An 18,094-nucleotide genomic window follows, 5' to 3' on the forward strand; every position below is an offset into this window, starting at 1 on the left:
AAAGACTTAAAATTAAAATTGCTTTCTGAATTGTTGAAGATATTCCAGAAAAAAATAACATCAAATTTAGTTAGTTTCAAATTAGCTATGGAAGGTGTTAATATAAAGTAAAATGAAATTTTCATTTGCAGTGAAGTACTCATCTATCAAAGTGAATTAACTTTTCAGCTAAACAAGTACCCTTTAATCAGTGCTGTCTTCTGAACATCTGTCCAAGTTGGCTTGTTATACATTAGAGTTTTATCCTTGTCTACAATTGAGATTGTAAACTCATAAAGGATCCTGTGGCTATGTTTCAGGCGCTTCTTTTTCTGGGCTCAGCCTCTCATAGTCCCTTTGCTTTAATCCAATTTACTTGAGTTTGATTCATTATTCCCTAGCTGGTATATACAAAGTAGATTTTCCTGTTTGTCTCAGGCCCTTTGGATCAACACGATTGTGAAGGTTTTGCCTTCTCTTAGTTTACCCCAGATGCAAATCCTTCCTCTGTGCCCACAGTTTGCTGTGTGGTTTTAGGCAGTAATTATTCATTTGTTACACAGATAACTTATTACTAGCAGTAACAATATGTCGACAGAATTATTTTCCTCAGGTTATGGGAATGATAATGTCACAGTAAACTTCCTGATAGGAAATTCTTCCCAGTGAGTTTTAAATCTGTGGACCCTGACCCTGAGCAGTAAAATTGAAAGGAGAAAGACCTTAACAATTTTTTTAAATTTGTTTTTCTTACCTACTCACTTTTCTGAGATGATTCTGTGTGCTGTGATCTATAATTGAAAATAACAATATTGGCAAAATACTTTGAGTGTTGACACTGTTGCTTTTGCTTAGGAAACTTTTATTAATAGGAATTAATAGGACTTCTTTTATAGTTTAAAATCATGATCAAGGCTTTTAAAATTTCGCTTCATTTCTCTAATTTTTCCCCTGTGGGGATAGCGCTATCATACTGGAAAATGTTAGCAAAGACATTTGTGAGGTTAGAAAAAGTAGCTAACCTAAACTGGGAAGTGCTCTGGGGAAAACATCAATTCAACTGAAAGAAGGTCCAGACTGAAGGACTCCTAGGGTAAACCCAGATTCTACCGTTGATCAGTTGAAACTTTCAAACTTCACTACTGAAATTTAAACAAGTGAGCTACCTCCGAGTTAGGTTAACTTCTCTGTAAAATGGGAATAATATCTAGGTTATTGTTATAAAACATTAAAAATAACATGATAGGGCGCCTGGGTGGCTCAGTCGTTAAGCGTCTGCCTTCAGCTCAGGTCATGATCCCGGGGTCCTGGGATCGAGCCCTGCATTGGGCTCCCTGCTCAGCGGGGAGCCTGCTTCTCCCTCTCCCACTCCCCCTGCTTGTGTTCCCTCTCTCTCTGTTGAAAAATAAATAAAATCTTTAAAAAAATTAAAAAATAGATAAAAATAACATGATAAAGTAAATGATCTTGTCATTTGATTCATAAGGGAGGTGGGATAATTTTAACATTTTATCCCTTTTGTATGATAGCTGAGTAACTCCTATTGAACGATATAAAATGCCAAAGTATTACAAGTTAGCGAGGTAAAAAAGCACTCAGTACAGAGAAAGGCACCTGAGCATTGAGGATAAATCTAATTAAATGATAGAGTAAAATTACTTAGTAACATGAGGGGGAACCATGTGGGGCGTGTAATGGCTAGAGAAGGAGAGAAAACAGGGGAAGTCAAAGAAAATGGGAAAACTCAGAACATAAACTTAAACATTAAATTCCTCAAGCAATTCTAAATGAAGACGCAGCTTTTTCTTAGTGTTCAGACCTGTAAGTTTCTCAATAATATATTTTGATAGAAAATTACAGAACAAAAAACTGTCATTATCTAAAAAGTAAATTTTATTACTGCTTTCTAAATAAAAAAATCTAGAAATTCAGTCATATATTAACACAGACAAACATGACTTTCTTTCTTTTTTTATAATCCACATTTATCTTGCATTACCTATCAAATGTGTTCCTTCATCATAGACCCCTTCTGTAGCACCAAGTGACGTTTCATGTGGGAGGTAATGCCTGCAGATGCTCTAGTTGTCAGGACTGCTTTCAAAAGGTGTATTCAGGGTGTCATTTGTTAGCATTAACTTATGTTGTGATATTTTCTGCACATTGACCTCACAACCTGCTTCATATGCATAACACTTTGGTCTGTTTTCAGAATTTGTTGTTTAAGAATGCCCTTGACTCATGTCCTCTCACTTAATACAATGTTGGGATGGTAGGTGCATTATTCTTGTTGATAGCTTTCTGAACCAATGAATTTGGATGCTCATTTTAAAATACAGTTCAATCCTCATCGACACACATTCTGGAGAGTAAATACTGTAGTTAATGTGTGTGCTAATTTGAATTCGTGGAACTACTCCATTTGTTTGTTTGTTTCTTTCACTGGATAAATTGCTGCCCCAAACAAAATTGATTGCTCAGAAGTAGAAGTAGCTATATCTAGAAAATGTTTGGCACAACATTGGTTATCCCATTGATGCATGCTGAACCGAATCACTAGCTATTTGTTAAAGTTTTCTTTCACTTTTTAAGTAGTTACTTATTAATGTTTTAGACTATTGTCATGTTTTTTTTAATTTTCATTTTATTCTAGTATGTTTATTTTAATTTTACCATGGCATACTTGGGTTTTTAATGATAAAGGATTTTTCCATTTGTTCCAATTGTTTATGTTCTACTTACCTTCTTTCTAAATGTGAGTAATACATGCAGGTAATGTGATGAGTAAATGAGTGAATAATTGAATGAATTACATGAATTACTGAATGAATACATCTAGGTCTAGGTTGTTCATCCTAAAATTGCTAAGTCAGTAGTTACCCCCTTGGCTAGATAAGCTCCATGTGAGTTATTGTAAGGACTTGACTCAGTAACTCGTTTCATGTTACAGTATTACCATCCCTTTAATAAACAATATTCTGAAATGAGTAAAAATAGCTTTAGAGGAAGCTTTGAACCATAGGCAACATTTGTTCTCTCCTTATGAGTTTCAGCAGGCATTCTTTTGCGCCTGAAGTCAGGTGGGAATCTTGACCCTCTTAAGGAGTAATGCAGCTAGAATTCACGTAGAGGTTAATGTAGGGCATCACCTATTTAATTAGTTTAACCACTTGAGTCCTGCTGAATAAACCTAGAACATGGGGTTAATCACTTAACAGTGGGAAGGATAAGACACATGTGCAGGTATAGCACTAACAGGCAGTAGGTGATTGTCTGAGTTATGCGCTCTGCCCTGCCCACTGGGTGGCAGAGCCAGTGAAGCATTCAGCCATTGAATTTCCTGGCTGCTTAAATGACTCACATACTATTCAGGACGAATTAGCCTTGAGGATTTCTTCTGCTACTTTTCCTTCAGTGAACATCTTTTTTTTTTTTTTAAGATGGATTTACTTCTAGATCTTTAAAGGCACTCATTTTACTTTTTTCATTGTTCCTAAGAGAAAACAGCAGATGATCCTTGTTGACCCCTTATAGGAATATTAAATAGGACCTTTTCATTGGTATTTAATTCCTAGTTGTCACCAAATGCAAATATAAGAATGAATTTTAAATACTGGGAAACTACGGAATTTTCAAAACATTTGTTCAACTCCTTTCTCATAATAATACCAATTTTGGAAAATTGTCAGATTCTTTATGTTCGTTTTTTTAAGATTTTATTTATTTAATTGACAGCGAGAGAGAGAGAGAGAGAGAGAGAGAGAGCGCATGAGAGGGAACACAAGCAGGGGGAGTGGGAGAGGGAGAAGCAGGCTTCTGGCTGAGCAGGGAGCCTGATGCGGGGCTCGATCCCAGCACCCTGGGATCATGACCTGAGCCGAAGGCAGTTGCTTAACCAACTGAGCCACCCAGGCGCCCCAAAAATGTTTGGTTTCTATTAATCAAAGGACTTCTTCATTCTAGAATTGTTAAACCTGTTGTAACTAAATATATGTCCTTTTTAAAAATTGAAGTGTAATTAACTTATGGTGTTATTAGTTACAGGTGTGCAGTATGATTCACCAATTCTACACATTTCTCAGTTCTTATCAAAATAAGTGTACTTTTAATTCCCTTTATCTTTATCATTTTTAATGAGTATACAAGAATTTGCATACTTGAGAACTTGAGGGAAATCATGAACCCTTTTCACTAAGGTATACATTGTATCAATCTTGGCTGTCACAAAAGAATTTTGTCTATGGATAATTTTGTCAAGGGTGGATAACTAATTTGAAATAAAGTTTATGATAAGTCTTAGAACCTTTCTTTCTGCTCATCACAGGGGGAGAATGTTGACTATAATTAGATAGATTTTATGTCTTGATTTTTGCCAGTCCTCCCAATTTTTATTGTACAAAGAGATTAAAGAATTCATAATTAAGTGATAGAATTTCTCACTTCAAATTGAGATGACTTCAGGTTGATTTTCCAATATCCATTTATCTACCTGTCAACTGCAGACATTAAAACTGATCATCAATACTTATTCTTCTTTCCCTTTCTAGTCACTTCCTTGACCACTTAGTTATATATCATCATATGACTATGAACAATGAAAAGTAGGTAGTAATAAGGTGTGTCACTTCTGAGAGGAAGTATTTAATTGCTGATACTTGATTTTTTTTTTTTCCTACCACCCTTCCCCTGCTACTTTAATTGGGAAGGTCATATATTATCATCAATTTAGTTACATACAGTATGGTGGAGCCTTCATCAACCTGGATCGCTGGCTCACTGCTGAGAAAGCTGTTGCCTTGGATATTTTCCAATTCCACAATACACTTTAAATTACTAAAAAAATTTTAATACAACTAGGCTTTTGGACTTTTGTACATGAGTTACTATAACATACCCTATCCCATCTGATAAACTACTTATCCACTCTGCTTATATGAAGATTTCGATTCTATGGCGGGGGGAATGACCTTGTTTTCACAACAATGGGGAATTTTATTAGGAAATTTCACTCTTCCCCTAACTTTATCTGGATCCATTTTAAACTAAAATAAATATGGCTCCTATTTTTTTTTTTCATTATTTAGAGCTGTATAAGCTCCCTATATTTAAGCACAGCAGACATTTTCTAAATGCCACTGCTGATATTAACTTCCTCTGAACATGAAAGAAAACAGTAATACTTGATAAGTTATCCCTTACAGTTTAACTTACATGTACAAACTGATTTTCTTTTTACTCTAAGTCTTATGTATTTAGTTGGAAAAAAAATCAGATTAGGCAAATTCTTTGTGATTGCTCACTAGCTGACTTTAATCTTATTCATTCCATATTCACTAATATTTTATTGATATTCTATTATGTGACAGGATGTGTTTGTGACTTGGGATACAACAGTATAAAAGATTGAATGTCTCAAATTTCATATGCTTGTGAACCATGTTTGCCTTGGCATATGGGGCTTTGTCAATCCATTAGAAATTACTCCAAGTGCCCAGAGAAGAAATGCCCATTTTGAGATCACATGTGAGGAGGCAGTGAGCAGCCATCCATTTTTCCCCACTTGCCACTTAAAACAGTAGTTTTTCTGTCCACTGCTTTTGTATATGCTTTTGTACATGCATTGTAGATGCCTCAGCCATCTCTTGGGAAGATTTTGTAATCAGGAATGGTAGACCTTGCTTTGGAAGGCTTTCAATACTCATTCATTTTCTACCCATCACCTAGGGAAAAATTAAATTTCATATTAAGTCCTTATTATGCCTTCAAGGGCCTGAATTACTATATTCAGCCATTTGTTGATATTCCCTTCCTTGAATATCATTCTTCATAGTAAAATGTTTGTAATACCCTTTTCCATTTGTCTATCACTTGTAGAATTCTTCTTAGCCTTTTATGACCTGAACTTCTCAATCTCCTCTTGATGTACTCTCCCAGTAGAAGTTTTGCTTAAACAACTGAGCACAGCTTGTATCCTTTGCTATGATGCCATTGTTCCCTTAGTATACCTTATTACAGCACCAATATATATATATATAAATTTATTTATTGGGGCACCTGGGTGGCTCAGTCGTTCAGCGTCTGCCTTCAGCTCAGGTCATGGTCCCGGGGTCGTGGGATCGAGCCCCGCATCGGGCTCCCTGCTCCACGGGGAGCCTGCTTCTCCGTCTTCCACTCCCCCTGCTTGTGTTCCCTCTCTCAATGTCTCTCTCTGTCAAATAAAAAAAAAAAAACAAACAAACTTATTTATTTACTAGATTAAGTCTTTTTATATAAGAACTTTAGGGAAAAGAAGTTTTTTCTTTTGTTTTTAAAGATTATTTAATTGAGGGCGTTGGGAGGAGCAGAGGAATAGGGAGTGGGACAAGCCGACTCCACGCCAAGTGAGAAGCCAGATGCAGGGCTAGATTTCAGTAACCTGAGATCATGACCTGAGCCGAAACCAAAAGTTAACTGAGCAACCCAGGCACCCTGAAAAAGCATTTTTCTTAATTTTCTTTGTTTTCAATAATAAGAATGCCTCGACATAACTGTCAATAAAAACTGTCCGTTCAAGCCATTGTTTTATAAAAGCCCATGTTATGTTAAAGGTAAAATATCATCTGGGTGCAATAAATTCCAAAGCCAAAGTTAATCTTTCATATATGGAAACTCTCACCTAACCAAAACACACTTTTGCAGAATTCTGTTATACTTTACAATATGCTAAAATTGGGTGTGGAGAGAATACATATTGTGATAATAAGATTTGGAGTTTACATCCTAGCTTTCTCATAATTTTATGACTTGGAGAAAATATTGTTTTTTCAATTTTGTGTTCTGCAAAATTGTAATAATAGTAATAGCCTCTAAATTGCATACCAGAGCTCATAATTAGGTGTGAAAATTAACTGTGAATCTTACTTAACATATTAAACATGTTTTCTTAATATAAACATATTTAAAATTTAGAATAATGTGTGTTTGCACAGAACACTAAGAAATAAAATGTTATATTTATATAATATTACATTCACTCATATTACTCCTAATTCTAACACTTCTACAAAAATTCCTTCTAGTGATGTTTTCTATAAGTTAAATATTATGTATATGTCCATGGAAAAGCATTAAAATATTTGTCATCAAGGGCTCACAGTAAATACCTTTTAAGTAGCCATTAGAAGTATCATTGTTTACAAAATAAAATTGCCTTCTCTCAGGTTTACAATCTCACATGAATATGAATTATTATTATTATTACTATAATATTGCCTTGACCTCATTTGTCTGAGTTTTCCAGGAGAGAATACTTGAGCCATTTGTATATAGGTCATTTGAATTAATATCCCCCATGTAACAAATTAGTTGGGACACTCTTATTCATATTTTTTCTGCCTCTGTAAAGGTTTCCAGCAGGAGTAGTTGTAGTATCTGACATTTGAGCTAAGCTATCTCTGACTTTACAATCCCATTCTTCTTCAACTGATCCAAAATCACCCTGTCAAAAGCTTCTGATATCTATGAAGATTCTATTGAAACCCACTTCTATGGTGAGACTATCCATCCTTAGCCTCCAATGACCCTAGAAAAACTCATTTATTCATTCGTCCCTCTCTTCCATAAATATTTATGGAACATCCACTGTATTTTGGGTGCTGACATAGACATATAAGAGACTTTATTTTTTTAAGATTTTGAGAGAATGACAGAGAGCACAAGAGGGAAGAGGGTCAGAGGGAGAAGCAGGCTCCCCTGCTGAGCAGGCAGCCCGATGCGGGACTCGATCCTGGGACTCCAGGATCATGACCTGAGCCAAAGGCAGTCGCTTAACCAACTGAGCCACCCAGGCACCCCATATAAGAGACTTTAAAATGGGTAGATCACTATTGTGCACTTTGTATTCTGAGACATTACTATTTAATTACACATTTGGTAGTTTTTTGCTGTCCTACCTACCAAAGCAATTTGGATGCTGTGATTCTATTGCCATCACATTTCCTGGACTCCTCACAAGATGGTGATAAAATGTTCCTGTTACTATGGAGCCTCTCTTGAAGCCATAAGGAGATTCCAAATTGTTTCCAGTGATTGATTCCCATGGTCAGTGATCCCTTCCAAAAGAGAAGGCCTTTTCTTAAATAATGTTTAGCATTTTCAGAAGGAGACGCCATCACAATAGGGAAATGTGTGTAGTTTTGCCATGGTAGACCAAAGGAACTCCTCCTGGCATCTGTGTGCCACTAACTCCTTACTGGAACTTAGATGTTGGTTGTAATGGGGCAGAACTCCTCAGTCATTCATGGCTTTTTTTTCGCCCCTTTGAGTCCCTATGCCCCACACTCTACGCTCCGTTTGTCAAGAATGATAGGTCAGGATTTAAGCTTTACCCCACATAGTGCTTACATTCTCCTTAAGTTAGCAAAGTCAGGATGCCAGTTTCAGTGTTTCAAAACATCCCAGAGAGTTAGGTAGGCTAGGAGTTGAAAGCCTGAACTCAGCATCAGCCAAGATTCACCATTACATAAATGTTGGTACAGTTTGAAAATAAGGCAGGATATTTGTTATTTAATAGCTGTATTAGTACATTCTGCTATGTAACAAATAATCCAAAAAATACCACTTAAAACACTTAACATTTATTATCTCACAGAGTTTCTGTGGTTCCAAACCTTCAGAGCAGCCTAGCTAAGTGGTTTGACCAGTTGACTCAGTGTCTCTAATGAGATGGGCCGAAGTCATCTGGAGACTTGACTAAAGAAGAGAATACACTTCCCATCTGGCATAGTCACATGTCTGTCAGCAGGAGGCCTCTCCTTGCCATGTGAACTTCATGTTGTTGCTTGAGTGGCCTCTTGCATGGTAGCTGGCTTCTCCCAAAGCAAATGATCCACGGTGCAATGCATTTTATGATCTAGCCTTGGAAGTCACACCATCTTTTCTGCAATTCCTATAGATAATAGGAACTGGATGATTTATCATAGGTTATACCTATCCTACTCAGTGTGAGATGATACTATACAGGGGTGTAACAGAAGGTGACAATCACTGATGCCTACTTTGCAGGCTGGTTGCCTTGAGGGTGGTATAATTTTTTTTTGCACTACTTCCAACATTAATAAAGTATTCATGACTTTGTACCTTTACTGATACTGTCAACCAATTGTATTGGTCAAATGGAATAAACTATTGATCAAATGGAATAAATTGATCAAATGGAATAAAGTATGGAATAAATTATTAGTATTCCTTTTTTATTTAACTCATGCATCAGATAAAATTTTGTAACAACTGTGAATCATCTCAGCCCTGCAACTTCAGCTAGCACACTAATGCCCAATTCTGCATAGGTCTTTTCCAAAGATTTACACCTGCTTAATTTTATAATGCTTCACCTTTGGTCTGTACCACAAAATTCTTTATAGCACCATAAACCTTTCATCTGGGCTTTAATAACATTATGACATACCTAAAGCAAACTGAGAATGCTATAAATGAGCAACTTATAATTGCAGGCATAAATGTACATAGACCTATCCTTGAAATATGGAGATCGAGTTCTAGGAATGAATTTTTTTTCCTCTTGTTCCCCAGGTCTATATTTATGAAATTCATTTCTGTGAATTTTAGGAACTCCTATGAGATTGAGCTCAGTTTGATCAACACAAGGGTGGATGCTATAGTTCATGCTTTCAGGAATGAGGAACCGATTCTTGTAGCTGCTGGCGGTGTTGGTTTCTGGTAGTTCACAGATGAGTCTCTAGGAATTAACTTCAGCAGGAAGGAAAAAAAAAAACAAAACAACCCTGCCTCATGCAAAAGTATGTTCTTCATTTGGTCAGATTCCATCAAATGAATGCAGGACCACAGAGGCCGTCATCCTTTGCTTAATATGGAAAAATTATGAAAAACCATGACAGCTCCAGAGTTCCTTATAGGATTAGCTGACTCCTCCGTTGCCTCTTCATTGAAGTTTAGATTCTCCCTCTGCCCAATCCCCCTTTGTTAAGCTGTTCTCAATAAAATTTCTTCTTGCAGATTTTAGAATTTCAACATGTGCTTTCTAGAAGACACAACATATGACTTTTTAAAAAATCAGGATTATTCTGAGGATGTAGACTTTTAATTTTTTTTTTTAATTTTACTTATTTGACAGAGTGAGGGCCTAAGCAGGGGGAGCTGCAGGCAGCAGGAGAAGCAGGCTTCTCACTGAGCAGAGAGCTTGACGTGGGGCTCGGTCAAAGGACCCTGGGATCACAACCTGAGTCAAAGGCAGACATTTAACCAACTGAGCCACCCAGGTGCCCCAGAGGATATGGACTCTTAAATGGAAACTGGATAGTACACTGGGCTGGTGGCAAATATCACCACTAATGTAGATCTAACACTGATAACTCCTGGAATGCAATTGTGTTGAAATTATTAAAACTTTACTGGAGATGAGCTGAAATGGAATATGAGTAGAAGGGAGGGTGCACAAAGATAAAATCTCTCTGGATTTTGTGAGTTCTGAGAAAAATGGTACTTATAAGTTTCAAAAAAATTCTCTAGCTCTGAGATGGAGCCACTCATTTCCTGGTGTTGTGACAGCAATTGACACTTCGATAACTTTTGTGTCCCTGCAAACATTCCACTAGACTAGAAGCACTGAATATCCAGTCAGCCAACCCCTAATTGCCAAGCCACCTCTGGGCTTTCTCACCTCAGATGAGGTTGATGATGTGGTACCAGCCAATCAGATACTTTTTATTTGTTTCTAACTTCTTCTTTATCCTTTATTTAAACACACACAAATGCCCTGCCTTTTGCCCCTATTAGAGGAGCGCATTGATGGGATGTGACCACCAGTTGACCCATGAGCTGGACCTGAGCAAACAGAGCCTCATTCCCTGTTTTTAGAATGTACATTCTGCCCACCTTTTCCACAGTAGAAGCTGTTTCAAGGACCCAGCCTTGAGAGAGAAAGTTGTTGAGATCACCTGGACTGAATATGTGTTTGAACCCAATTAAGACCCCTATATAACTTTTTAAGATTCTGGTAGGTAGGTATGGAAATATACTCATCTTGCAGCCATCCATGACGAGCCTCAAGCAAAAGTTCCCTTGCTTATTAACTTGCCACCTACCCATGTGGGGTGGTCTGCCTCTTCTTGGGTCTGTCCTTGTCCTCTGTGTGCAGGGACTAGTTTACAAACCTGTAGCCCCATTTTATGGTTCTCTGAAAGGAGACTGGTTGCTCTATGAAGCATTTATATCACCTAAATTGTTTTCTTTAATCATTTCTTAACAGTTTTGGTGACAAGGAATGTGATCCAAAGCTAACTGCTAGGGATCTGTGGAACAACAAGACCCACAGGTAAGGTGCCTGCTGAACTCTTTGAGCTCACTGCTCTTGTCATCAGTACCAAGGGCTGTGGGTAAGTCACTCTCCGATTTGAGCTTCACTTCCTTGCGTGCAGCTTTCCAATCCAAACTTTATTTTAAAGTATATATTTGTTTAAAAAGGTTCTGGGTCCTTGAAAGTTTCCAGGGTTTATTAAAGTTTTGAGAAAGATTCTGGTGTCCGGGGAATGTTCTGGGGTTTATTAAATTTCACAGAAAGGTATGGGCTCCTACAAGTTTCTGGGATAGTTATATTGGAAGTCTATAATGGATAGTAGCTGTTGGGGGGCTCAAAAAGCCCTCAAAGTTAGTCTACAGCATAAACCATTGGGGAACTTGAGAAAATAAGACAAATTTAGATGATTTAGACCATCAAAACCAAAATCTAAGTATGTACAAGTTGGATTATTAAAAACCTTCAGGGTATCTGTCATTATAAAGAAATCTTGTAAAAGGAATAATAAACCTATTGCTAATGGGAATCTCATATGCCAAAGCCACAGAATTGGTGGGTACCAGTTGAATGCTTAAAAGGCATCAAAATTAATGGAAACCTTTGCTACATTCTGGTAGATACTGGGGTTACACTCTTTACTTTAAACCCACATGCCCTGGAAGGTGCAGATGTGATCATGGAACACTGGCAGAAGCCAGCAAAGGGTGAGAATTTTAACCAGGGTCTGCTGTCCTGGATCTCTGTGGTGCCCAGTTGAGAAATGAAGGTAAAATTTCATGTTGTCCCTTCCTTTCCAAAACTAGACTGAATTTGGTTTTGGGGTATCCATTGGTTGTTGATCCTTTCTCTCCCGGGGACAGCTATTTCCTTCTTGTTTGTTTCATTTTGTTTCCTGAGAATTTGGCTTGGCTTGGCTTGGCTTTCTGCCTGCTTGGGGCATGTACTTTGTTGTTCGTTCTTGTGTGTGCAGGCAGCTCAGCCATCAGGTTCTGGGCCCAAAAATATAGCTGAAAAGAAATGTGAGTTGCATTTTATTTGCGGCTGGGATTCTACCTACTATTGTCAGCTCTCAGGGGAATTGTCTAAATATTTCTTCAGGCTATCTTTGGGAGTGCCTCTGGATCTTAGGAGGGTAGTATCTTCTACTCCCTCTTTGGGGATGCCTCTTGACGCCATGAGGTCATTCAGTACTGTCAGAAATAGTTATCCAGGCTGAAGAAATTTTTTCAATGTGACAAAACTTTTGAAATTTGTTTTTTTGTTTGTTTTTGTTATTTAAGTATCTCTATGGTCAGAATTTGGTCAAATTGGAAGGTGATATTCAGTCTCATAGGAACTTTTTAAAGACCTTTCCCCACAAACTAAAATGAAAGAAAAACATTCCAAAGACAAATAACTCTAAACCTAGAACATAAGGATCTTTTGATTTCTATCTTGGTTAAAATGTTTTTCCTGATATAAAGAATAGAAAATAATGTAGGTGGATGGTTGGGTCGGTATCTTGATACCATTCAGGTTGCCACCCAATTCTTTGAGGAATAAAAACAACTGTCCCACAAATTGAGGACAACTTGTAGAACTTGTCTTACAAATGTACAGAGAACAGAAAAAGCCCAACTACCCTTTTTACCAATCCCAAAACCTCCTTTATTCATGTCAAAAGGCTTGTAGGGTTTGCAAAAATTCTGTACCCAGGAAACAAAAGGCGGAACTTACATTCTGTCTCCATGCCTTTGATATGTAAATATTCTAATTGACTTCCCTAGGATCTGAGGGCTATCTCTTTGAAATGGAAACTTCGGGGGAGGGGGGAGGGTGTCATTCTTATGGGGGAAGGGAAAGTCTATTTTTAAAAACTAGGCAAATGAAAAACCTTGAAAGTCATTTTCACAAATATTAGTAAAAAGTTTAAGCCATTTGAATAGGTAAACTTATTCCATCAACTGGAAACACAATTTGGATCCAACTGTTCTTTTATAAACTTGTGAGTTTTGCATTCTCACCTGTCTCATGACCAAAACTTTAAAACAAAAGCTATAAGATCTGTTTCTGTTAGTCTGTATGTTTATTTACAACTACATATGTTTGTTATAAACGTGATAATTTTTTTTTTTTTTTACACCTCTGGATGGTATTGCCAAAATTAATTTAAAAATATTGTAAAGAGATCTATTAATTGACTTAAAATAAAGCCTTTATATAAATCAAGTATACTTTCAGAAACACAGAAACTTACCCAATTGTTTCTCAAGTTCACATGGATCTAGGATAATTTTGGGGATGGGGCTGGGAAAAGCTTGTTTAAATTTGTTTTAATTAAGAAGTCATGTCTTTAGAGTTGTCAATATTAAATATAATGCAGCATACAAGTTCTATTCTGCCTAGGTTTACTAAAAGTCAAATAAGCTCATAGTGTCTCAGTTACAGAATTTGTCAGCAAGAAAGATAACTTAAAATAATGATTAACTGTCGAATATCTCATGAAACTTTCACGAGTAATCTAATAATTTTTAAGAACAAGTAAATTAAATAGATGTAAATACAAGATAAAAGATACAAGTGAACTTTATAACAATTACATTTTATTGTATATCTACTTAAAAGCAGTTTCCAAAATCTTTTAGAAATAACTTCTTAAAGTTATACAGTTATAAATTAATTGATGGATAGTCATTGAATATCTAGATCATTCCCAAATTAAATAAAATACTGAAGCATTAATTACTAAACATAGGCCGGTTTTAGGCAAATAGGCTTGAGCCATGGAATGCAGAAAGGGCCACGGGACCCCCAAGTTGAATACAGACTGGCCCATCAGGGGACCTACCTCAAGATATCCATAGTCCCTAAATGACCAATGGGCTACTTTCAACGAGGCACAGTTGCCAAAAAAGGGTAGATTCCATATGTTGCCATACCTCCTCATCTTCCCCCCTTTAAAAACAGCCCCACCCACTGCCTTATGACAGACGGCTTCTCCTTTGCTGGCCGGCCTGCTGCACCCTTGTATTATATCCAATAAACTTCTATCTCCTTTCTGCAGCCTCAGGTGAATGCTTTCACCTCCTGCTACCAGCTTTCACCCAATCATCACCCCACCTTTGGGGGCCCCCATCTGATCTAGAGACACCCCATTTAGACACCACAATAGGTTTATTCACTTTTGGCTTCCTTTTATAACAAGGACTAAAGATATTTTGGTGTATTAGTAAACATGTTTTGTGCCACACTGAAAAATATATGAGCAAGAATACAAGGTTCTAGAAATTGTGAAATGCATTTGTAAATTTTCCAATCCACAGAATGCTAGCCTAGCAGAGTTCACGATAGCTCATTACTTTTCAGTAGGAATTAAGAATTCTAAGGGTTTGGAATTCTAATTAATGTATGTAATTAAACCTACTAGAAATAATAAGGGAAACATCTCTGCAAGGAAAGTAGGGTGTGTTTTTGGTAAGAAAAGGTATGAGGTATGGAGATATGTTTTTATTAAGGAAAAAGTAATGTTTTTCCTAAAGTAAAAAACAATAACAACAAAAAAACAAACAAAACTGATTGTTCCAGAATGAGAAAGAGGGGAAAAAACATAGGACAAAAACATTTTTTACATTATTCAATTGGAAATATATTTTGTGTTCCATAATAGCCTAGAATTTAATATTCTGGTAAATACTCTGAGAAATAGTGAAAATAGGTTACTAGGTTGGCAACTGGATTCTTAGAATCTTGGAAAAAGTGAAGGGAGGGATAAAAAGATCAGAGAGGTAGGTGTACTAATGTGGAAAGGCAGAAAACTTACAAGTTGACTGTATTTTGAGGGGGTCTCAAAGTTCACTCTCTGTATATCAAAATAGTAAGGAATATATCGGTAAGAAGTTCATTAGCATCATTAAGCTCAGTTGTCACTGTTGGTCAGGGCTAAAGGTAGGAGATACCATTATAAAACAGGGCTCGACAATGACCAAGAACATGGTGTGGTTCTGAAACATTAGAAGTCAGATAGACCTATTTAACTTTCAAAACTATGGTGGAAACACTTGTAAAGATTGAGATTCAGGAATCCTAATCCATGGAGAACTATAGAGATGATTACTAACACCTAGCCTTCCAGGGGCAAGAAACATAGGCTTTCAATAAGGAAATTGTTTAATTTTAGAGCCAAAAGAATTCCTGCATGGATGATCAGAATGCTGATGACTGCAGTCAAATTTCCTTTCCAGTTTCTAGTTTATGCTTGGACTTTTCAGTCCTGGAAACTGTTGATTGAAGAAGAGGATGAGTCCTTATGAGAATGAATAAATAAATAGGGCACATTGGAAAGTATACATGATAATGATTTCCCAGTCATTCCCCCAAAGGGACACATGGACATCTAGTCAGTTAATTGTGTCCAAAGAAAAGGAAAATATCCAAACATATTTGAGAACTGAAAACAATTCAATTTGACATTGATAATCTGGGGTGCAAAACCACCCTCATGGCTCTCTTATTAGGAGGAGGATAAATAGGGGCCAAATGTCAAAGGAATTCCTTGTTATAATCCAGGTCACAATGTACTTGTTCATGAAATGGTGCATATGAAGTTTATATAATAAAAATTCCAAAGACTACGCTAGTTTAACAAATTTCAGTTTCACTTAAGGCAGACAGGGCAAAGAGCATCAAGCATCTTATGTCGGCATTCCTGTTCCATTTATATAAGCAAAATTATCTATTATAAAATGTTATCGCTCGACTAGCTTACATCTAATATACAGCTCAGATCCAAGGGATCTAAATGTTTTTAATCTGTTTTTGGCATTCATAGAAACTGCAATGGGATTAGAATTAAATCATGGCAACACTGTGTCTGTTTATGGTGCACTTTTTGGCTATTTACTGTAAGAAAATCACAATTGGTGAAGATTTTGACTGGGGAATTAAATTCATTAGGTGGTGATAAAATGGCAGCAGTAATAGGGAAGATTGAACATAGTGCAGGTTATTACCTAAGATACATACTAATGGAAAGAATGGAAAAGCTTTCTAAAACCTTAAAGAACACAGATAATCCACATGGACTATAATATGAAACAACCATCAAGACAGAAAGTTCTGGAACCTATAACATGACATGTTTCAGCAGGCAATAAATATAGAAATACATGTTTCTTAAGATATATAGGATTTAAAACAATAAAATATGTTTCATTAGCATCATATGGAGTATTTCAGTCCCCTGAAAGTTCTTTGTGCTCCACTTATTTTGCTCTCCTCCTCTGCAACCCTTAGGAACCACTTATCTGTTTACTCTCCCCATAGTTTTGACTTTCCTGAATGTCATTTAGTTGGAATCTTACAATATAAAGGCTTTTCAGATTGGCTTCTTTCACTTAGTAATATGCATTTAAGTTTTCTCATGTCTTCTCAGGGCTTTTGAGCTTATTTCTTTTTAGTGCTGAATAACAGTTCATTGTCAGGGTAAATCACAGTTTATCCATTCACTACTGAAGAGCATCTTGGTTGCCTCCAAGTTTTAGTAATTAGTAACAAAGATGCTATAAACATCCACATTCAGCTTTTTGTAGGGTCATAAGTTTGTAGCTGCTTTGGGTAAATACCAAGGAGCACAATTGCCTTGCATAGCCATATCATATGGTAAGAGTATTATTTTATAAGAAGCTGCCAGTCTGTCTTCCAAAGTGGCCGTGACAATATTCACTTCTAGTAATAATGAAGGAGAGTTCCTATTGCTCCACAGTCTTGTTAGCATTTGGTGTTATCAGTATTCTGGATTTTGACTGTTGTGTAATGGTATCTCTTTGTTGTTTTAATTTCCATTTTCTTGATGACATATGATAGTGGAGCATCTTTTCATACTCTTGCCAACTGTATATCTTCTACATTAAGGTGTCTATTAAGGTCTTTGGTCGATTCTTTTAATTTTTCTTAGGCAAGCAATGGAAACCAGTTTAAATACTTTCAAATAATTGTTTATAAAACAAAAACACAAAATTTCATTAAAGTGAGAATAAATTGGAATGTTAGATATTAAACATTCAAATATCATCTAAAAGAGTAGATGGGAACACAAACGGAAGGTAACATTCACCATAACAAATACTTTTGGTTAGTTAATACCTTGGGAATGAAGTAAAGTCTCTAAAATATTATTTAGGTTTGGTATAGTAAATAGAGCATATTTTGTTGTGTGTTGAACTCTTTGATACGGATTTATTGCCTTTGTGTCTGGGACTGCTCTCAGCAAGTAGCCTTCAGCAGTCAGCCCTTTCAGAATTTTCCTTGGTTGAAAAGAGTGATCTAATCAAGATGTGTCCTTCCAGGGTTGACTTACATCTCATGAATTCAGTATCCATGTGGAACCAGACTCTGAGGGTACTTGATCAATGGACGCAGACAAACAAATAGATTAGGGAGACGTTATTGACGTAGGATCACTTTCCTGAGATACTGGATTTACGAATGTGGCAAGGACTCCCAAGTGATAGTAAGCATTAGATGACTTCTAGATGCATGTGAAAAGAAATGGACCAAGTTGAATGAAATCTGTCTGAATTATCATGGCAGTCTGTGGATAAAGGGAACGAAAGACTTAAGGGCACATGCATGTTGGAGCAGATATTCTGCATAACACCAGAAAATCCATCAGATGTTTGTATTCTACAGACAGGCCTGGAAAGTGTACAAATTAAGGAGGGCCTTTAGCAGCGTACTGGTAAGAAAATGCCAGTATCACAGAGGAACTCAGTGGTGGCTCCCTTCCATTGGCAAAGACTAATGTTGACAAGAGGATATGACAGA

The sequence above is a fragment of the Eumetopias jubatus genome, unplaced genomic scaffold, assembly GCF_037043125.1.
Source record: "Eumetopias jubatus isolate StellerSeaLion01/CBP00866 unplaced genomic scaffold, mEumJub1_p1.0 scaffold_3, whole genome shotgun sequence".
In the NCBI taxonomy this organism is placed as follows: domain Eukaryota; kingdom Metazoa; phylum Chordata; class Mammalia; order Carnivora; family Otariidae; genus Eumetopias; species Eumetopias jubatus.